This window comes from Bos taurus, chromosome 15, assembly GCF_002263795.3.
Source record: "Bos taurus isolate L1 Dominette 01449 registration number 42190680 breed Hereford chromosome 15, ARS-UCD2.0, whole genome shotgun sequence".
Classification (NCBI taxonomy): domain Eukaryota; kingdom Metazoa; phylum Chordata; class Mammalia; order Artiodactyla; family Bovidae; genus Bos; species Bos taurus.
Window position 1 is genome coordinate 12,770,190 of NC_037342.1, and position 24,118 is coordinate 12,794,307.

A 24,118-nucleotide genomic window follows, 5' to 3' on the forward strand; every position below is an offset into this window, starting at 1 on the left:
AAATACTTGAGGAGATAATCATCAAAAACTTCCTTAATATGGGAAGGAAATAGCCACCCAAGTCCAAGAAACACAGAGCACCCCAAACAGGATAAACCCAAGACACATCCCAAGACACATCCCAAGACACATATTAATCAAACTAACAAAGATCAAACACAAAGAGCAAATATTAAAAGCTGCAAGGGAAAAGCAACAAATAACACACAAAAGGATCCCCATAAGGACAACAGGTGACCTTTCAATAAAAACTCTCCAAGCCAAAAGAGAAAGGCAGGGCATACCTAAAATGATGAAAGAGAAAACCCTACACAAAGATTACTCTACACAGCAAGGAACTCATTCAGATATGAAGAAGAAATAGAAAGCTTTACAGACCAGAAAAAGCTGAGAGAATTCAGCACCACCAAATCAGCTCTTCAACAAATGCTAAAGGATCTTCCCTAGACAGGAAACACTGTAAAGGTTTATAAAAATGAACCCAAAGCAACAAAGTAATGGTAACAGGATCATATTAACAATAATCACTTGAAATGTAAGTGAGTTAAGTACTCTGATCAAAAGACAAAGACTGGCTTAATGGATAAAAAAACAACACCCTTATATATGCTGTCTACAAGAGACCCACCTCAAACTTAGGGACACATACAACTGAAAGTAAATGGCTGGAAAAAGATATTTCACGCAAATGGTGCCCAAAAGAAAGCAGAAGTAGTAATGCAATACTCATATCAAATAAAATAGACTTTGAAATGAAAGACCATGATAAGAGACAAAGGGCACTACATAATGATCAAAGGATCAATCCAAGAAAAAGACATAACAGTTATAACTATATATGCACCCAAAATAGGAGCATCTCAATATGTAAGGCAAATGCTAACATGTATGAAAGGGGAAATTAGCAGTAACACAATAATAGTGGGGGGCTTTAATACCCCACTCACACCTATGGATAGATCAACCAAACAGAAAATTAGCAGGGAAACATAAGCTGTAAATGATATAATGGACCAGTTAGACCTAATTGATATCTACAGAGCATTTCACCCAAAACAACGGAATTCACCATTTTCTTAAGTGCACACGGAACATTCTCCAGGATAGATCACATCCTGGGTCATAAATCTAGCCTTGGTAAATTCTACAAAATTACAATAATTTCAAGCGTCTTTTCTGATCACAGTGCAGTAAGATTAGATGTCAACTACAAGAAAAAATAAATAAATAAAAACTATTAAAAATACAAACATATGGAAGCTAAACAGCACACTTCTGAATAACCAACAGATCATGAAAGAAATCAAAAAGGAAATCAAAATACGCATAGAAGTGAATGAAAATAAAAACATGACAACGCAAATCCTATGGGATTCAGTAAAAGCAGTGCTAAGATGGAGATTCATAGCAATTTAAGCCTACCTCCAGAAACATCACAAATAACCTAACTTTACATCTAAAGCAAGAAGAAAAAGAAGAAAAGAAGAACCACAAAGTTAGTGGAAAAGTTAGTAGAAGGAACAACAAAAAAAACAGCAATATAATATATATATATATATAAAAATCAGAGCACAAATAAATGAAAAAGAAGCAAAGGAGGCTACAACAAAAGTCAACAAAACCAAAAGCTGGTTCTTTGAGAAAATAAATAAAATAGATCACCATCAAGGAAAAATGGAGAAGAATCAAGTCAATAAAATTAGAAAAGAAAATGGAGAAATCACAACAGAGAAATATAAAAGATCATAAGAGACTACTATGAGCAATTAAATGCCAACAAAATGGGCAACTTGGAAGAAATGGACAAATTCTTAGAAAAATATAACCTTACAAAACTGAACCAGGAATAAATAGAAAATCTTAACAGACCCCTCACAAGCACAGAAATCGAAGCTGTAATCAAAAATCTTCCAAGAAAAAAAGCCCAGGACCAGATGGCTTCACTGGTGAATTCTACCAAAAATTTAGAGAAGAGCTAACACCTATCCTACTCAAACTCTTCCAGAAAATTGCAGCTGAAGGTAAACTCCCAAACTCATTCTATGAAGCCACCATCATTCTAATAGCAAAACCAGACAAAGATGCCACAGAAAAAGAAAACTACAGGCCAATATCACTGATGAACATAAACACAAAAATCCTCAAAAAATTCTAGCAAACAGAATCTAACAACATATTAAGAAGATCATACATCGTGACCAAGTGGGCTTTATCCCAGGGATAAAAGGATTCTTCAATATTTGCAAATCAATGTGATACACCACATTAACAAATTGAAAAATAAAAACCATATGACAATCTCAATATATGCAGAGAAAGCCTTTGACAAAATTCAGTACTCATTTATAATAAAAATTCTACAAAAAGCAAGCAGAGAAGGAACATACCTCAATGTGATAAAAGCCATATATGGCAAAACACAGCAAGAATTATCCTCAGTGGTTAAATATAGAAAACATTCTGAGATAGTCAATTCCTAGGTAGGTTGATAAGAAGTCCAGGTTCCCTGAAGAGTAGAAAGGGGTCTGGGGCTCTCAGGGAGGAGGAAAGGACAAATGTTTTGTTTTTGTTGTTGTTGTTGTTGTTTTTTCCTCTACATTCCTTAGTCACATAAAACTTTTTTTTTTTCTTTAAGCCTCAAACTGATGATTACACAACAAACAATTCAGTTTAAACTCTATACTAGGGATTATATAACAGCAATGTATCCTACTTGAATACAGTTTCTCCTTCCTGAAAATCTTCTGACTAATCTTGATATTTTAGAATCTATATACTGGAGTAGATCTGGTAGGATCTTTCTATTATTAAGTTCTAACCCTGTTATCATAAAATGCAAATTGTGAGAGTGGGTCTAGTACGGTCTTTACAACCTTGAGACATTCTTTTGATTTATTGTAATAATTAATTAAAAAGTATATAACTCCCTTACTAACTCTAGTAGTGGGGGGCATTATCCATCCCCCTTCTGATGCCTATATTAAAAGTTTACTCTGTCCCTTTTCTTACTTTAATAAAACTCTGCCACACAAAAGCTCTTTAGTGATCAAGGCTGGGCCCTGGTCCTGAGGCTAAATCTTCTTCAGAGATCATGAATTCGACATCTTTCACCATAAGCTATTAATTTCCTGTAAAATCAGAAACAAGACTAGGGTGCCCACTCCCACTACTACTATTCAACATAGTTTTGAAAGTCCTAGCTAAACAATAAAGAGAAGAAAAATAAGTAAAAGGAATCCAGATTGGAAAAACAGAAGGAAAATTCTCACTGTTTGCAGATGACATGATTCTCTACATAGAAAACCCTAAAGACACCACCAGAAAATTACTAGACCTAATCAGTGAAAATAGTAAAGTTGCAGGATATAAAATTAATACACAGGAATTATTTGTGTTCCTATACACTAACAATGAAAAATCAGAAAGAGAAATTAAGGAAACAACCCCATTCACTATTGCAATGAAAAAAATAAAACACTTAAGAATAAATTTACCTAAAGAAACAAAAGACCTATCTGTAGAAAACTATAAAACACTGATGAAAGAAATCAAAGATGACAAAAAGAGATGGAGAAATATACCATGCTCGTGGATTGGAAGAATCAATATAGTGACAATCAGTATACTACCCATAGCAGTCTATAGATTCAGCACAATCCCCATCAAGTTGTATTTTTCACAGAACTAGAACAAATAATTTCACAGTTTGTATGGAAACACACACAAAAAAACCTCGAATAGCCAAAGCAATCTTGAGAAAGAAGAATGGAACTGGAGGAATCAACCTGCCTGACTTCAAACTATATAGCAAAGCTACAGTCATCAAGACAGTATGTACTGACACAAAGACAGAAATATAGATCAATGGAACAAAATAGAAAGCCCAGAGATAAATCCACACACCTCCTTTGTCAAAGACACCTTATCTTTGACAAAGGAGGCAAAAATATACAATGGAAAAAAGACAATCACTTAAACAAGGTGTCAACCACCACTTTTGTGCTCGGAAAACTGGTCAACCAACTGTAAAAGAGTGAACTTAGAACTCTTTAACACCACACACAAAAATACACTCAAAATGGATTAAAGATCTAATTGTAAGACCAGAAACTATAAAACTCTCAGATGAAAACATAGGCAGAACACTCTCTGACATAAATCACACCAAGATCTTCTATGATTCACCTCCCAGAGTAATGGAAATGAAAACCAAAATAAACAAATGGGACTTAATTAAACATAAATCTTTTGCACAGTGAAGGAAACTATAAGAAAAATGAAAATACAGCCTTCAGAATGGGAGAAAATAATAGCAAATGAAGCAACTGACAAAGAATTAATCTAAAAATATACAAGAAGCTCATGCAGTTCAATACCAGAAAAATTAATAACCCAATCAAAAAATGGGCCAAAGAACTAAACAGATGTTTCTCCACAGAAGACATACAGATGGTTAACAAACGTATGAAAAGATGCTCAACATCACTCATTATCAGAGAAATGCAAATCAAAACCACAATGAGCTACCATCTCATACTGGTCTGAATGACTGCTGTCAAAATGTCTACAGACAATAAATCCTGGAGAGGATATGGAGAAAAAGGAACTGTCTTACTCTATTGGTGGGAATGTAATCTAGTACAGCCACCATGGAGAACAGTGTGGAGATTCTTTAAAAAGCTGGAAACAGAACTGCCATATGACTCATCAAACCCACAGCTAGGCATATACACCAAAGAAACCAGAATTGAAAGAGACATATACCACAATGTTCATTGCAGTACGGTTTACAATAGCTAGGACATGGAGCAACCTAGATGTCCATCAGCAGATGAATGGATAAGGAATCTGTGGTACATATACACAATGGAATATTACTCAGCTATAAAAAGAATGCATTTGAGTCAGTTCTAATGAGGAGGATGAAATTGGAGCCTACTCTACAGAGTGAAGTAAGCCAGAAAGAGAAACACCAATACAATATATCAATGCATATGTATGGATTTTAGAAACATGGTAGCAATGACCCTATATGCAAGACATCAAAAAAGACACAGATATAAAGAACAGACTTTTGGACAAAGTGGGAGAAGGCAAAGGTCAGAAGATATGAGAGAATAGCATTGAAAGATATATATTACTATATGTAAAATAGACGACCAGTGCAAGTTTGATGCATAAAGCTGGGCACTCAAAACTGGTACTCTGGGACAACCCAGAGGGATGGAGTGGAGAGGAGGTAGGACGTAGTTCAGGATGGTGGGACATATCTATACCCATGGCTGTTTCAAGTTGATGTATGGCAGAAGTCACCACATATTGTAAAGTAATTAGCCTCTAATTAAAATAAATACATTAATTTTTTAAAAAGACTTCAACCCTGGTGGTAGGTGGTGGTGACAGCTTCTAGCACAGTATGACAGTCCTGTTGATAAAATTTTCATCTGTTTTGAGTTGGTATGATGTTTGTGAAAGAGAATGTCTGTGTGCACATGATGATACATACAAGGGTGATGAAATTGCATATTTATTACTAAGTTGCATTGCTGCCTTATAGGCAGGTAATTGAAAACTTAGGACAAGTAACAAGTAATTGATAACTGAATATGAAAGTCATACAGTTTCTTTAGTAGTTTATAAAGAAGCTTTCATTTTTATGCTGTGAGTGAGCATGAAGATAGTTGAATACTCAGCCTCGGCAAATGTGTTATTCCAAAATCATGGCCCTAATTTGGAAAACCGGGAATCCTGCTACATGGGATGGGAATATTTTGGCGGATGACCCCAACATGTTTATTTCTCAGATTTCTCTAAGCATTCTGGGCTTATAGATGTGGTATATCCATGCCTATTAAAGCTAGTGCCCAACCTGTACAGAAAAGTAATGCATAATTATTTTACTCAAAAGGCAAAGGTGACCACCCCAAAAGCTGTCTCCACCTCCTCTCATGTTTGCCACCCCTGTAACTCTACAACCCAGGTTAAGTCACAGTGTAATCCATCTAGGGGCAAATGGTGCCAGATAAAAGAGAAAAAAAAGACTTTACATCAAAGAAGCTGTCTATCTCAGAGACTCCAACCTATGATATCACATGATGGAGTAATTCCCATGTGTTTACCAAAGAAGATTAATGACTGAATTGTCTGAGAAGAAAACATTAATATGTGGTTATATGTACTTGTGTGCATGCTCAGTCACTTCAGTCATGTCTGACTGTTTGCAATCCCATGGACTGTAGCCACCAGTCTCCTCTATCCATGATATTTTCCCAGCAAGAGTAATGGAGTGGGTTGCCATGCCCTCCTCAGGGGATCTTTCCAAACCAGGGATTGAACACACCTCTCCTGTACCTCCTGCATTACAGGTGGATTCTTTACCTGCTGAGCCACTGGGGAAGTACAATTACATGTACAAGAAATTCATTTTTCGGAACACATGCAAAAATTAAAGGGGTAATTTTGTGATAGAGTCTTCAGAGCACATTACAGGCCTGACCACTGTGAAAACATAGGATGAAGGAAGGATTAAATAGGAATCATCTCACACTGCAGTTTTGAGACTCTCTACCTGACTGATGGGACACAGCAAGGAAATATGGCCTGTTAGAGGAGTCCTGCACTGGGCAAAAATGGCTCAAATCAGGATTTAGTCATTGGCTAGAAACAGCCTGGGGCAAGCATGATACTGATGGCACTGCCATCTCAGCAGATCCAAAGATGTGACCGCCGGAGACTGTCAGTCAACTGTGCTGCCTGGAGCGAGCTACCTTAAAAAGATATCTGAGCAGTTCATCTGCATGGCCATAAAAATCACATATGACTACACAAAGAAATGTACACAAAAGTTCATAGAATCTTTATTCATAATAGTCCAGGTCAGCAAACAACCCAAATGTCCATCAATAGCTAAGCATATGGCATATCCTTACAATGAAATGTTACTCAGAAAAAATGTGACAAGCTACTTATGTGCAACAACATGGAAGAATCTTAAAACTTGTGTGCTGAGTACATGAAGCCAGAGAGCAGATGTTGAGTCAAACAATTCTATTTACATGAAGTTCTAGAGCAAACAACACCCATGTATATCAATAGAAATTTGATCAGTGGTTACCTGGAGCAGGGATTGCAAGGTACTTGATTATGAAAGGTCAGGAGAGAACTTTTGGTGGTGATGAGTATCACAATTGAAACCATGAATTCATATTTGGTACATTTATCAAATTGTACTCTGAAAATGGTGATATATTATTTTTTGTAAATTATATATCTATAAAGTTGCTTTTAAAAAAATAAATGACCACTCAAATAATCCTATTTTAGGAATGCTTCTTATTTTTCTATATCAATTAACTAATAAAATTGAATACAATTTAATAAATAAACAGGAGGGACTGTGAGGTCATATTTCCCATATGAAACACTTAAAAAAAAAGCTTTAATGTATGTATCATTATTCTTATCTTGCAAAGGAAGCAGCAGAGGCTCAACAATATTAGTTAACTCATTTGAAACCATACAATTCCTGCAGGAAGAAGCAAATCCATGTGATGCCAAATTCTATACTTTTCACTCTGCTTTGTTGCTTCATATTTTGATAACATAATAAAAAACTAAGAAACCCTACCCATCATCAATTTACATACTGAAATTGAATATGATTCAAAAAGGAAATTAAATCTGATAATATCCTAATATAATTATTTTGTTTCTCAATCTTAAAATTTAAATGATCCACTATAAATATTAATAATAATGCTCTACCATACATTGATAGAACTCTATAATCTGCTGAGTTGTTCATTAAAAAATGGATAACATAGATTTTCTGAAATTATGTTTAATCAGCTATTTCCAAGATTCTTTACTACACTAAAGAGAGTAGAAAGTTAATAAAATAAAATGGAGTTTTAAGGGAAATATGAAAATAGTTAAAGTTACTGATTTAGAAAGACAATTGAGGGTTAAAATGCTCCACAGAAGGTTAGAAATAACTGCCTTTGTATATACATGTCAAGAAGGCAAGGAACCAGAAGATAAATGATACTAAGAGGAAAATTCAGATCAATAAATCTAGAATTAAAAAAAAAATTAAGAAGCCAATTTAAAAAAGGATTTCAAAGTAAATAGGAATCAAATGATTTATACAAACTAGGTTAATGTATATGTATTTGTTCTTAATTCCAGTGAAGAAGAAAGCTAGAAACAGCACAAATAGAGTTCACATATAAAATAAAATATGCAAACAAAAGGACAGAAAGAGAATCCTGTTTAAGTACAAAGAGCTTTAGTAAATAAGGGTGCCAAAATGTTAATTTTCACTTGCTCTTTGAGCCCAGGTGTTCCAAGTCCAAGCTCATACTGCCACATGACAGGTCAGTAGCTGGAGAGACAAGGTGTTGGGGCAAAAAATAGTGACTTTATTCAGAAAGCCAGGAGATCAAGTGCTCAAAAAACCATTTTACCCAATTAGAATTCAGGTTTCTTTTATACTAAAAGGGAATAGAGGTGTGTCTGATTGTTGCAGAAATTTTGATGCAGGAATCCTTTTTCAGCTGTCCATGTAAGTCTTTATTCAGCTGTTCATGGAGAAGGAAATGGCAACCCACTCAGGTATTCTTGCCTGGAGAATCCCATTGACAGAGGAGCCTGGCAGGCTACAGTCCATGGAGTCGCAAAAAGTCAGACGTGACTGAGTGACTTCATTTTCATGTAAGTCTGGTACCAATGTTCCTATAACCCTCCAATAAATCCATGGTTATTTTCTTTTCTGAAACTTTTTATTGCTGTATGAATGGAAAAGTACTATACTTTTAAGTCAGAGCCTTGAGAATGGACTATCATATATATTTCAGGCTACAGGCAACATTCTTTTGCAAAAGTGCAAAGCTAATATGACTAAACACAGGCAACAGAGCTTAAAGGCTACAGTAAAGGAAGAGATCCAATATGGAGTCAGGTTTGCTCTTCTCTGTTACACAAGTACTTCTTTATTTCAGTTATAATGACATTAAATGGCCAAGCCTCTATTACTAACTAGAAATTGTGGGTTCCTTGTTTTGTATGGAATTTTAAGCTAATCTAAGAATTTTCATTACAGTGAGGCTGATACTGAATTTGCACTTAATTACTTCTGTATTTGAGTTTCCCAGGTGACTCAGTGGTAAAGAACTTGACTCCCAGTGCACGAGGTATGAGTTTGATTCCTAGGTTGGGAAGATCCTCTGGAGAAGGAAATGGATACCCACTCCAGTACTCTTGCCTGGAAAATCCCATGGACAGAGGAGCCTGGTGGGCTACAGTCCACTGGGGTCACAAATAGTCAGACACAACTAGGCAACTGGAACAGGCACAAGCTTCTCTGTATATATGCTATGGTCTGAATGTGCATGGCTCAATTCACATGTTGAAACCTGATCTCCAGTATGATGGCATTTGAAGGAGAGGCCCTTGGGGGTGATTAAGTAATGAGGATGAGGCCTTCATAAAAGAGACCTTAGAGAGATCTCTCACACCTGCTGCTATGTGAAGTTATAGCAAAAGATTGGTGGCTACGAGCCAGGAGGTAGGCCCTCAGCAGACACTGAACATACATGCATCTTGACCTTAGATGTTACAGCCTCTGGAATTGTGAGAAATAAATTTCTGTTGCTTATAAATCATGCAGCCTATAGTATTTTGTTATAACAGCTTGAAGAGATTGAAACAATGTATTTCTTGACATGGGACATTCTATAATTTAAAAAATAAGTAGCAATTTATTATATTTTCTTCAGTTCAGCTCAGTTTAGACGCTCAGTCGTGTCCAACTGTTTGCAACCCCATGAATCGCAGCACGCCAGGCCTCCCTGTCCAACACCAACACCCGGAGTTCACTCAAACTCACATCCATCGAGTCGGCAATGCCACCCAGCCATCTTATCCTCTGTCGTCCCCTTCTCCTCCTGCCCCCAATCCCTCCCAGCATCGGAGTCTTTTCCAATGAGTCAACTCTTCACATGAGGTGGCCAAAGTACTAGAGTTTCAGCTTTAGCATCATTCCTTCCAAAGAAATCTCAGGGCTGATCTCCTTCAGAATGGACTGGTTGGATCTCCTTGCAGTCCAAGGGACTCTCAAGAGTCTTCTCCAACACCACAGTTCAAAAGCATCAATTCTTCGGCACTCAGCCTTCTTCACAGTCCAACTTTCACATCCATAGATGACCACTGGAAAAAACATAGCCTTGACTATACGGACCTTTGTTGGCAAAGTAATGTCTCTGCTTTTGAATATGCTATCTAGGTTGGTCATAACTTTCCTTCCAAGGAGTAAGCGTAGATAACCCCTATTTAATTGATCTCTTTTCTTGTCCTCAAAAATGATTTAGTGTATGTTGAAGTGATATTTACTTTTGTTGTCTTCTAATGACACATATTTGATAAATATACTCTTACTGATATGGAAAAATATCTCAAATGACACGATCGCTTCACTGTTAAAGAAAATACTATACCAATTATAACAGATGTTCCTTGACACCTGAAGAAAAGAAAATCCTTTTGCTTTCCCCCATCCCTTGCTATTATTATTGTTCAGTTTCTAAAATACGCTTCAGACAATTTTTTTTTTTAGTTATGAAACCTCATGGAAATACTTTTGTCTAACTGCTTGTTTCCATCCTCCAGCACCTTTTCAGTTCATCCTGGGAAGTTTGACCTCTCCTTTAACAAAACAAGTACTGTAAAGTCAGAGACTCATGCTTGAATATTGAGTTAATTTTTTAATTATTTCTCTGGTATGAGAGTTCTGTACTTTGATTTGTGATCACAACCTTCAAAATTTTAATTCCATCTGATTTTATATATATATATATATATATATATATATATATGCTTATATTATTCAACTTTCTTATCAGTGACCTTGCTGGGAGAGAAGTATTGGAGATGAAGTAAGTGTCAGGTATTTCTGAATTTCATGGCCCAGTGCTATGAAAAAAAGGACTTTTTAATTCAGCATTATCATTATTTTCAACTTTTAGCATCCTCAATGAAGTACTAAATGATAGAACTAAAGTCAAAGGAGGGTTTCCCTGATGGCTCAGATGGTAAAGAATCTGATTGTAATGCGGGGAACCTGGGTTCCATCCCTGAGTCAGGAAGAACCCCTGGAGAAGGGCATGGCAACTCACTCCACTACTCTTGCCTAGAGAATCCCATGGACAAAGGAGCCTAAAAAAGCTGCAGTCCCTGGGGTCACATGCAACTGGACATGACTAAAGCAGCTAAGCAGCAGCAGCAGCAATGCCAAAAGAAGACATGACAGAATCAGGGTTTTTAATATAGAGAAGAAGTAACATCCTCAATTGTTTATAAGAAAGACCTTACAAGAGTTTATTCAGCCTAAATTTTGACCCAGGAGCCAAAACAAAATAGATATCAGAATACCTAAATGAGTATAAATCAGAAATCCCAACATACGCAAAATTTCCATAAGTTGGAAGAGACTAGAACTTTTTCTTTAATTCTTAAATTTCTTCTCAATCCTAAGAATGTAAAAGATTTGAAAGATCAGAGCAAGGAATAATGTATAAAGAGATTTTTTTTGGACAAAGAAGTTTTATAGTTAGAGATCCACACTATTATTCCAGTCAACCTCACTGCAACTTGGGAGAAAAAATGTTATCTTCTAACTTTAGTCATTAATGAAGCTCAAGGTAGATTCCTAGAGACCAATTATTTAACCAATAGTTGGGATACACAGAGGATTGGTGTCTGCCTCACAAAAGTTGTGGAGCTAATGCTTGAACAGATTATGATTCTCAGAAAGTACAACAGAGAAAGGTAGACAGGAGATTTCAGCAATGTGATAGGCTTACTCTTCCTGGGTTCATTGGGGTAAAGGATGCCTCAGTGTCTCATGGCAACATGAGAGTCAGTGTGAGATCATGAAGGAGGTTGTCTGAAGAGTCTGTCAGTTTCAGCCCAAGGACTCTGGGATTTTATCATTGGTTGCCCATATGTGGAGGTAGGCATCAGGCAACTACCCAGGATAGAAATGTATCACTCTGGCCTAATTAACTTGCTCTGGAGGTGAGATTTCATCGGGAAATTTCCTTAGAGCCCAAAGAACATCAAATTAGGTTACAGAGTTACCAGTTCAAATAAAAATGCTGCAATGCCTGAGCTCTCCTCTCTCTCCCCTATTTTAACACGGACCAGGTTTAAAATAATACTTACAAATAATGGAAGTAAGAGTTTGGGAATCAATCACTAGCCTCACTTTAGGCTTATAGGCTGGGGAAAGATTCAGTGATAAATCAAGTTGAGATTTAGACTACATACTATAATTTTATAATATATGGATTCATGTTGATGTATGGCAAAACCAATACAATATTGTAAATAATTAGCCTCCAATTAAAATAAATTTATATTAAAAAATAACCCCCCAAAATAAAACATATATATGATACATAATTTTTTTGTGAATCTGTTAAAGATATATTTGTGACTTAAAGTAGGTCTTTCTGTTTCCTAATATAAACATCAAAGAGTCTGGCAAAGGACACTGAATACCCCAATGAATTAAATTTAAAGGAATAGTAGAATAAACAGATAAAATTGCATTTTTGTTACAAGACTTACAGCCTGGTTATTTAACAAACTAGTTATATTTGTGTACTAGCAAACATAGAAAGCATTATTTCATTTTTGTTTCACACTAGTCCTATGTGGCAAATATTATAATTCACATTTTACAAAGGAAAAACTAAAATCAAACGTAATAATCTGGTTGTCCTAGGACACTAAATAGTTGAACTGGAATCAGAGGTCAGGTAAATTTTAACATAAACTCTGTACTTTGTCCTATACAGAACAGTAACTTTCTAACAACTCCAACCTGCCTCTCGAGAAATCTGTATGCAGGTCAAGAAGTGACAGTTAGAACCGTACATGGAACAACAAACTGGTTCCAAATAGGAAAAGGAGTATGTCAAGCTTGTGTAATGTCATCCTGCTTATTTAACTTATATGCAGAATACATCATGAGAAATGCTGGGCTGGCAGAAGCATAAGCTGGAATCAAGATTAATGGGAGAAATACCAATAACCTCAGATATACAGATGACATCACCCTTATGGCAGAAGGTGAAGAAGAACTAAAGAGCCTCTTGATGAAAGTGAAAGAGGAGAGTGAAAAAGTTGGCTTAAAGCTCAACATTCAGAAAACAAAGATCATGGCATCCAGTCCCATCACTCCATGGGAAGTAGATGGAGAAACAATGGAAGACTTTATTTTATTTATTTATTTATTTTTTGGCTCCAAAATTACTGCAGGTGCTGACTACAGCCATGAAATTAAAAGACACTTACTCCTTGGAAGAAAAGTTATGACCAACCTAGACAGCATATTAAAAAGCAGAGACATTACTTTGCTAACAAAGGTCTGTCTAGTCAAGGCTATGGTTTTTCCAGTGGTCATGTATGGATGTGAGAGTTGGACTATAAAGAAAGCTGAGTGCTGAAGAATTGATGCTTTTGAACTGTGGTGTTGGAGAAGACTCTTGAGAGTCCCTTGGACTGCAAGGAGATCCAACCAGTCCGCCCTAAAGGAAATCAGTCCTGAATATTCACTGGAAGGACTAATGTTGAAGCTGAAACTCCAACACTTTGGCCACCTAAGTGAAAAGCTGAATCATTTGAAAGACCCTGATGCTGGGAGGGATTGGGGGCAGGAGGAGATGGGGATGACAGAGGATGAGATGGTTGGATGGCATAAGCAATTCAATGGAAATGAGTTTGAGTAAACTCCAGGAGTTTGTGATGGATAGGGAGGCCTGGCGTGGTGCAGTCCATGGAGTCACAAAGAGTCAGACACGACTGAGTGACTGAACTGAACTTAATTGAACAACTCCAAAGCTGCAATGCTTATCCAGTGAAGCAGAGTTTGCTAGAGAAAAATTCAATGAAACATCAATGATAATGCAGATAGTTTCTTATATGTTAAGCTATAACAGAAATTTTCTTCATTTTCACAATTCAGTCAAATTTAAAGGAAATAATTTGTAAAGAAGACAGTATTTCATAGCACAAACTGTCTTTGACTATGTATATAATTATCCACAATTAAATACTAAGGGGAAACTGTATAAGATAAATATATTTCACAAATATTATATGCTCAACTTACTATCATTTTCAAGGAGTAACTAATGAAACTTTTAGAAATGAATAATTAGCCCCAGTTCCCCCTGGCAATGCCCACCAGTGGGCCAGCACCTAGGGGTTATGGCACCCCCTAGGAACCACAGCAAGCCATACCAGAATTAAGCACTGTCTACTAGCAACTAGTTGCTTATGCACAAGGCAAATCTTGGCAGCCGACCAGTGTGCCCTTAGTAGTTTGGCCCACCACAATAGAGAAGCCTATGAAGATCAAGTAGGGGGCAACCTTAAATCATGTAGCTCTGAAGACCAGAGAAGAGTGTACTGCTGGACCTTATTGGAGCAAGATAAACCCCCAGAAGCATTAAGAAAAGCAGAGAAAAGCAATCTACTCAATAAAGAGTTCAAGGTAATGATCATAAAGATTCTTAACAAACTCAAAATAAAAATGTTAGATAATATAAAGAAACAAAGAGAGCTGAAGAATACAATAACTGAAACAAACAAACAAAAATTAAACTAGAGTAAACATGAGTAGATTAAATGATACAGAAGAATGGATCAGTGAACCAAAAGACAGAGTAATAGAAATCACCCAAGCTGAACAGATAAACGAATTTTTCAAAAAATCAGCATAATTTAAGAAACATCTGCCAGGCAATACATGAAAAGATGCTCAACATCACTCAATATCAGAGAAATGCAAATCAAAATTACAATGAGTTATCACTTCACACCAACCAAAATGGCCATCATCAAAGGAATTACAAACAATAAATGCTGGAGAGGATTTGGAAAAAAGGGAACCTTCTTACACTGTTGGTGGAAATGCAAATTGATACAGCCCAATTCAAAAAGATGCATGTACCCCAGTGTTTATCTCAGCACTGTTTACAATCACCAAGACATGGAAGCAATGTACATATCCATCAACAGATGAATGGATAAAGAAGATGTAGTAATATATTCAATGGAATATTACTTAGCCATGAAAAGGAATGGATTTAAGTCAGTTGTAGTAAAGTGAGTGAACCTAGAGACTGTTATACAGAGTGAAGTAATATAATTATGACTATTTGCATTGTTGTATGGCAGAAACCAACACAACACTGTAAAACAATTATCCTCCAATTAAAAATTAAATTAAAAAAAAAAAGAGAGACCTCTGGGAAAGCATCAAACACACTGTCATTCACATGATAGAGGTGAGAGAAAGAGAAGACCAATAGAAAGGTCAGAAAACTCATATAAAGCTATAATAGCTGAAAATTTTCCTAATTTGAGGAAGAATAAAGACTTCCAGCTCCAGGGAATATATAGTCCCAAATAAGATCAACACACCAGGGTATACTTTAATTAAAATGGCAAAAATTAAAAATAAAGGGAGGATACAAAAAGTAGAAAGTGAAAAACAACTAGTTATGTATTAACTGCAAAACATACATAGATGTGTAAGCTAAAGAATATACTACTAAACAACTACTGGCTCATTGAAGAAATCAAAGAGAAAATCAAAAGATACTTGGGTGTATTTGAAAAAAAAACCACAAACATCCAAAATCTATTGTACACAGAATCTAAGAGACAAGTTTATAAAATACAAGCCTACCACAGAAAATTACCAAAAAAAAGTCTCAAATGAACAGCCAAATCTTACACCTGAAAAAATTAGAACAAGTAAAACCGAAAGTTAGTAGAGGGAAATGAAAAGATAGGAGTAGAAATCAATGAGATACTAAAAAATAAATATAAAAGTCCAATGAAAATAGGAGCCGGTTATTGAAAAGGTAAACAAAATTGATAAATTGATAGGTAGACTAATCAGGAAAGAAAAAAAGATAGGGATAATTATACTCTATGCCTTTTTAGTCAAGGTGGTTCTCAAAAGGTGGTATAGGTGCCATATTAGCAGCCAACATACATACCTGGAGGATGCATATATCAATAGTAAAGGGAACTTGGAGGATCTTAGACAACTTCAATATTTCATTGTTTTTAATCAGTGAAACGGTCTTAACTAAAGTTGTAGTAGGCGCCTACTTTTCTATTTAAACAATAGCATCTCTACACTGAATTTCTAAGCACTACAGAGCATGACTGTTGCACAGATCTCATTGGAGAAAGAAGGATATGTTTCTTTTTTTAATATTTTAAGGACATTTTAAGAATCATCTTCTTAACTTGTGATTTTTCTCGAAACTCAACTTCATTTCCAAATAAAAATATAAAGATAAGATTCAAAGCATAGCTAGTTAAACATGTTTGCTGAAATCAAGCTTAGGTATTTGCAAATGATAGCATAAGCAAAAACCTCTGCCCTTGAAGAACTTACATTTTCTGTGTGGAAAAAAAGAAACTATATATTATGTAAATAAAATATGCTAGATGGTGAGAAAAGCTCAAAGAAAAATAAAACAAAAGAGAAGTATGGAGGGAAGAAAGGCATATTTTCATAGTGTGGACAGGGAGGACTTTACTGAAAAGGTGATAGAAATGAATATATGAAGAAGTTGAGACAAGTCATGCATTTCTGTGGAGGGAGAGCTTTCCGAGCACAGGGCAGATTCGAAGGTAGCAATATACCTACCATGTTCTCAGATCAGAAAGAAGCTGGTGTGTCTGAGTCGAATGGGCAGAGGATGGGTAGGATGCCTGCCTTCAGAGAGTGAAGAGAGTTTACTGAAGGGCATTGAAGGACTATCTTTAATTAACAACAGGAGCTATTTGATGGTTTTGAACAGGAGATTAATAAGATATGACATATGTTTTCACATGATTACTGTGGCCATTCAGTGGAGAACAGCAGCAAAATTGTAAGATCAGCCAATTAGAAACTTCTAGCAATAATCTAAGAAAGTGGGTTTGAGCAGTAGATGATAAACAGCACTTTGATTCTGGATACAGTTTTAAACAAGTGTCAATAGAATTTGCCCATTTTAATGGGGTGTGATAAAAAGAGGGGAGTCAAGAAAGACTCCCAGATTTGGACTTGGGTAGCCAGAAGATTGGAATTGCCATATACTGACATAGAAACAATAGGATGAGCAGGCTTGGTGAGAGGGGAGAATAAAACTTCCATTTTGGACTTAGCAGGTGTGAGATACATATTAGAATTTCAGACAGAGTTGTCAAAAAGGTAGTTAGATATTTAAATCTGGAAATCAGAACTCTGGAAACATTCTTTCTTTTAAAGTCCATTCAGCAATAGTTTTAACTTTTGGATATCTATAAATACCAATATAATACTGAAGTTTAATTCTGCAAAACCATTTATTCAAGAATCCATAACATTATGATCTAGGAGTATTGCTTTTGGTAATACAACTGGTTGAAAAATAAACAAAGGTACAGCTTTGGCAGGATCAATTTGTATCAAAGATCTTACATACTGTCTAACCATTTAGTTGTGAGTTAAAACACCAACAGTAAAATAGCATGAATTCAAAGGACTTTATGCTTTTATAGTATCTTAAACTGAGAATTATTCTTCTCAAATATGTGAGAATAATGTTTACTTTGTATATGAAAAGATGTGCACAGTATATTGCTGATTAAAACAAGCTACACAATATTGTTTTGGACATGACACATTTTGTTAAAATACATATTATGAATGTGTGTGTGTTCACTAGGAAGATGAATTAATATTTCCCTATTATCTTAGAGCTGCATCGCTTTTAAGAATTATCCCAAGGCCAGGAGAGTGAAAGTTATTTAAGTGCCTTTTCAAGGAGAACAACATTATCAGATACATCTCTACAGTACTTGCTATAACGCTGCCATCTGCAATCACCTTATTACTCCAACTTGCTATAAAAACAAAAAGTTAGAAATCCAAGAGTCACCATGACCTTATAATGAGCTGTGAGGAGGGCTCCAAGAGATTACTCATGGATACACAGAATCTTGCCAGGAAAAGTGACTGGTGGGTCATTACCAGGGTGAAGCTCTTTTGACTTTGAACTTGCTGCTCTATCCTCTGAAAAAAAGAAAAACAGCAAGCAATCACCAGCCTGGTAGATCAATCTGGCTGTGATGCTGCTAGAGCCAGCCTGACATTCACAGCTGGATGTTGGTGTTCTCTGCTGAACTTTAATAGTATCACAGAACATCAGTATCACACAGGGCTACTCTGTAACGGTAATGGAACAAGAGTAAGACAACTTCAGAGTCGTATCTGAATACAGAGAAAACTTCAACATTGTTCAGTCTACAAAAAAACTGCATATCACTTTACCATGGCTAATATGAAAAAGAAATTATTCTTTGCCAATTATAGCATTGGCATCTAATCTTCCCTACTTCTTGATGAGATTTGTTAAGACATCTAATCTTAGATTTACCTCTTTTTTCTGACAGCATCTAATGCAGAGTAAAAGTCAACTTTTTAAACCCTTCACAAAATCACTTAACAGTGGCCAAAATAAAACAGCCCTGTGTAATACATTCTCACATAGACTGCCACAATTTCCCATGATGTACATTTTCCCTTGCTATCATGAACAATAGACCAACTTGTTCAATTACAGGTGTATCCCTGGTGATCTTTGACTGCAGAACATGTATAACTCTGAGTATATGTGAATTAACAAAAGAAGAAAACTGGAGACTGATCGTAAAGAAAGGGGAAGCAATGGGGCATTCTTCACTGCTCTGATTTAGCAATGATGCTTTAGTTCCCTACAGCAAATGGAAAGGTATCCTGGCTCTGTCTGCCATATCTGACACAAGTGGGTTTATTATGGAGACAAAGAAGCCAAGAAGTTTAGAGAGAGTAATCTGTGACAACAAAAGAGTTTTGGGGGAACTCAATACAATGTACCTATCAAGTCAAGGGAACAGGGTAGTGGGAAGTGCCCTAAAAAATTGACATAAGAGCCCCATGAGAAAGCCAAAAACTGGATGCCTAGATACATAGAGGGAATCTAAAGTAAAGGCAGAATGTGATAGAAAGAGTAAATAGAATACTTTCCCTAAACTCTTCCATGTTTTTTGTTTTTTTTTCTGCAGTCCTTGCCACTCTAGAGGAATAACAGGAGTGAAAGAATTCAAAAAAGTAAGCAAAATGAAAAGCTAGACCTACCCTCTGTCCAAATATAGGATTCTTGTTTCAAAATCCAAGCATAAGCTTATAGTACAGTAAAAGAATTCAAATAGTTAAGAGACTGAAAGCTTGCCAATTGACTAGACTGCAGTGGAGTTTACTTAGGTAACTAGAAAACATAGCCCTGTCCAAAATGTTATTAAAGATTGGAAAGAAATATTCAATAGAAAATAAGTGAAAAATAGAGGCAATGATAGAATAAAAACAGCTATGTTTCTACCTCACTCAGTTGAGACTGTTTGATAAATTAATCCTACAAAACAAAAAATAGATCTAATTTTATGTAACTAAGGGTTCAATTGAGCCCCGAAGAATTGACGCTTTTGAACTGTGGTGTTGGAGAAGACTCTTGAGAGTCCCTTGGAATGCAAGGAGACCCAACCAGTCCATCCTAAAGGAGATCAGTCCTGAGTGTTCATTGGAAGGACTGATGCTAACGCTGAAACTCCAATACTTTGGCCACCTCATGCGAAGAGTTGACTCATTGGAAAAGACCCTGATGCTGGGAGGGATTGAGGGCGGGAGGAGAAGGGGAAGACAGAGGATGAGAGGCTGGATGACATCACCGACTCAATGGACATGAGTTTGAGTGAACTCCAGGAGATGGTGATGGACAGGGAGGCCTGACGTGCTGCAATTCACGGGATCGCAGAGTCAGACACGACAGAGAGACTGAACTGAACTGAACTAAACTGAAGGTTTCAATTGTTTTGCATTCCACTTCCCTTTAGCCTCTCTGTAACTTGCAACAATTTTTAAAATAAACACTTATTTGTATTTTAATGAACAATAAAACTAAGTACCTTTTTAAAAGCCAAAATTTCTAGCAAAATAATGAATGTATAATATTGCAGTAAATAGCTCAGTTCAGCTCAGTCACTCAGTCATGTCTGAAGCTTTGTGACCCCATGAACCACAGCACGCCAGGCCTCCCTGTCCATCACCAATTCCCAGAGTTCATCCAAACCCATGTCCATTGAGTCAGTGATGCCATCCAACCATCTCATCCTCTATCATCCCCTTCTCCTCCTGCCTTCAATCTTTCCCAGCATCAGGGTCTTTTCAAATGAGTCAGCTCTTCACATACGTGGCCAAAGTATTGGAGTTTCAGCTTCAACATCAGTCCTATCAATGAACACTCAGGATTGATCTCCTTTAGGATGGACTGATTGGATCTCCTTGCAGTCCAAGGGACTCTCAAGCATCTTCTCAACACCACAGTTCAAAAGCATCAGTTCTTCGGTGCTCAGCTTTCTTTATACTCCAAATCTCTCATCCATACATGACCACTGGAAAAACCATAGCCCTGACTAGACAGAACTTTGTTGACAAAGTAATGTCTCTGCCTTTTAATATGCTCTCTAGGTTTTCCATAGCTTTTCTTCCAAAGACCAAGTGTCTTTTAATTTCAAGGCTGCAATCACTGTCCTTAGTGATTTTTTGAGTAAAGGAAAATAAAAGAAATAAAAGAAAATAAATAAAAGTTTTATTTTTTCCCCATCTATTTGATATGAAGTGATGGGACTGGATGTCATAATCACAGTTTCTTGGATGTTGAGTTTCTAGCCAGTTTTTTCACTTTCTTCTTTCACCCTCATCAAAAGGTTCTTTAGTTCTTCTTCATTTTCTGCCATTAGAATGGTATCATCTGCATATCTGAGGTTGTTGATATTTCTCCCTGCACTCTTGATTCCAGCTTATGATTCACCCAGCCTGGAATTTAACATGATGTACTCTGGATGTGTTAAATAGGCAGGGTGACAACATGCAGTCTTGTTGTACTCCTTTCCTAACTGGTAACCACTCAGTTCCAAGCCTGTTTCTTATTTACCTTCATTCAGCTTTCTCAAGAGACAGGGAAGGTGGTCTTGTATTCCTATCTCTCTTTTTTTTATTATTATTTTTTTACTTTACAATATTGTATTGGTTTTACCATACATCAACATGCATCCACCACGGGTGTACACGTGTTCCCCATCCTGAAACCCCTCCCACCTCCCCATCTCTTTAAGAATTTCCCACAGCTTGTTGTGATCCACACAGTCAAAGACTTTAGTGTAGTCAATGAAGCAGAAGTAGATGTTTTTCTGGACATCTACTTGCTTTCTCTATGATCCCCTTGCTTTCTCTATGAATGCTGACAATCTGATCTCTGGTTCCTGTGCCTTTTTTAAAGCCAGCTTGCACACCTGGAATTTGTTTGTTTGTTTGTTTGTTTGGTTTCTAGGATTTTGGGCATAACTTTACTAGCATGTGAAATTAGCAAAATTACACAGTATTTTGCACATTTTTTGCATTGCCCTTCTTTGGGATTGGAATGAGAACTCGCCTTTTCCAGTCCTGTGGCTACTGCTGAGTTTTCCAAATTTGCTGAGACATATTATATGCAGCATTTTAACAGCATCATCTTTTACTATTTGAACTAGCTCAGCTGGAATTCCATCATCTTCACTAACTTTGTTTGTAGTAATGGTTCCTAAGGCCTACTTGACTTCATGTTCCAGGATGTCTGGCTCTAGGTGACCACACCATCGTGGTTATCCAGGTCATTAAGACCTTTTTTGTACACTTCTGGATGTTCTTGCCTCATGTTTTTAATCTCTTCTACTTCTGTTAGGGCCTTGCCTTTTCTGTCCTTATTGTGCCCATTCTTGTATGAAATTCTCCCTGATCTCTCTAATTTTCTTGAAGAGATATCTAGCCTCTCCAATTCTATTGCTTTCCTCTACTTCTTTGCATTTTTCATTAAGGAAGGCCTTCTTGTTTCTCCTTGCTAGTCTCTGGAATTCTACATTCAATTGAGTATATCTTCCCCTTTCCCCCTTGCCTTTCACTTCACTTCTTTCTTCAACTATTCATAAATCTTCCTCAGAAAACCACTTTGCCTTCTTGCATTCCTTTTTCTTCAGGATAGTTTTAGTCACTGCCTCCTGTACAATGTTTCAAACCTCTGTCAATAAGTTGTTCAGGCAGTCTGTCTACCAGATCTTATCCCTTGAATCTATTCATCATCTCTACTGTATAATCATATAAAGTATTTGATTTAGGTCAGATCTGAATGGCTTGTAGTTTGGCCTACTTCAATTTAAGCCTAAATTTTGTGATAATGAGTTCATGATGTGAGCCATAGTCAGCTCCCATTCTTGTTTTTGCTGACCATATAGATCTTCTCCATCTTCAGCTACAAAAAAATATAAAAAATCTGATTTAAATATGATGATCTAGTGATGCCCATGTGTAGGGTCATCTCATGTTGTTGGAAGAGGGTGTTTGCTATGACCAGTGTGTTCTCTTGACAAAAAGTATGTTAGCATTTTTTCTGCTTCATTTTGTACTCCAAGGCCAAACTTGTCTGTTTATTCCAGGTATCTCTTGACTTCCTTTTTTTGCATCTAATCCCCTACAATGAAAAAGTTATCACTTTTGGTTGTTAGTCCTATAAGATCTTTAGGTCTTCACAGAACTGGTCAACATTAGCTCACCTGGCATTTGTTATTGGGGCACAGAGTTGGATTACTGTGATGTTGAATGGTTTGCCTTGGAAACAAACCAAGGATATTATTTTGTTTTTGAGATTGCACCGTAGTGCTACTTTTTGGACACTTTTGTTGACTATGAGGGCTACTCCATTTCTTCTAAGGGATTCTTGCCCGCAATAGTAGATATAATGGTTATCTGAAGTAAATTTGTCTATTCCCATCCATTATACTTCACTGATTCTCAAGATACCAATGTTCATTGTTGCTACCTCCTGCTTGATTCATCCAATTTACCTTGATTTATGAATCTAACATTCAAAATTCCTATTCAATATTGTTCTTTACAGCATCAGACTTTAGCCACCAGACACAACCACAACTGAGCATCATTTCTGCTTTGGCTCTGCCACTTCATTCTTTCTGGAGCTGTTAGTAATTGCCTTCTGTTCTTCTTGTAGCATATTGGACACCTCTGACTCGGCAGATCATCTTCTTGTGTCATCTTTTCGCCTTTACATGCTGTTCATGGGAATGGCTTTCCACTGGAGTGGTTTGCCATTCCCTCCTCTAGTGGGCCAGTTTGTTAGAACTTTTCATTATGACCCATCTGTCTTGGGTGGCTCTGCATGGCATGGCTCATAGCTTCATTGAATTACACAAGCCCTTTCACCACAAAAAAAAAAAAAAAAAAAACTGTGATCCCTGAGTTGAGAAGATCCCCTGGAGGAGGAAATGGCAACCCTCTCCAGTATTCTTGCCTGGAATTCCCATGGACAGAGGAGGCTGGTAGACTACAGTCTACAGGCTCGCAAAGTATTAGACACTACTGAGCACAGCACAGAAACAGTAACACCTTGCAAATGCCTGTCTGATGTAAGAAGTTTCTTTCCTGGATATGTTTACAATATTAACTTACTCAGTGTTAATGAGTATTAAGGAAGTGATGTATCCCTAGTGATCCATGCAGTTTTGTCACAGAGAGGGTACTCAATATTATTAGCTATATTTTTTTTCAAAAACATCACAAAATTGTAGGATGATTAATTCTAAATAACTTTATAATTTGGAAGTTGCTGAGATTTCACTCATTGACCTGGGGCTATGAAAATGTTTAAGGTATATAATTCTACTGGTTTTCAGTAGGATGTTTGCAACCTATTATTATGCAGAGGTTAGCAAATGGTTTAAGAGCTAAAAAATATAATTAATCCAAAATACAATGAAAAATAAGTGCTTTTCTGTGAAAGATATTGTCAAGATAATAAGAAAACAAGCCACAGGTCAGGAGACTGTTTCAAAAGGGCTGTTATCCAAAATATGCAAAAGACTCTTATAACTCAATAATAAGGAAACAAACTACCCAATTAAGAAAAGGGCAAGAGACCTG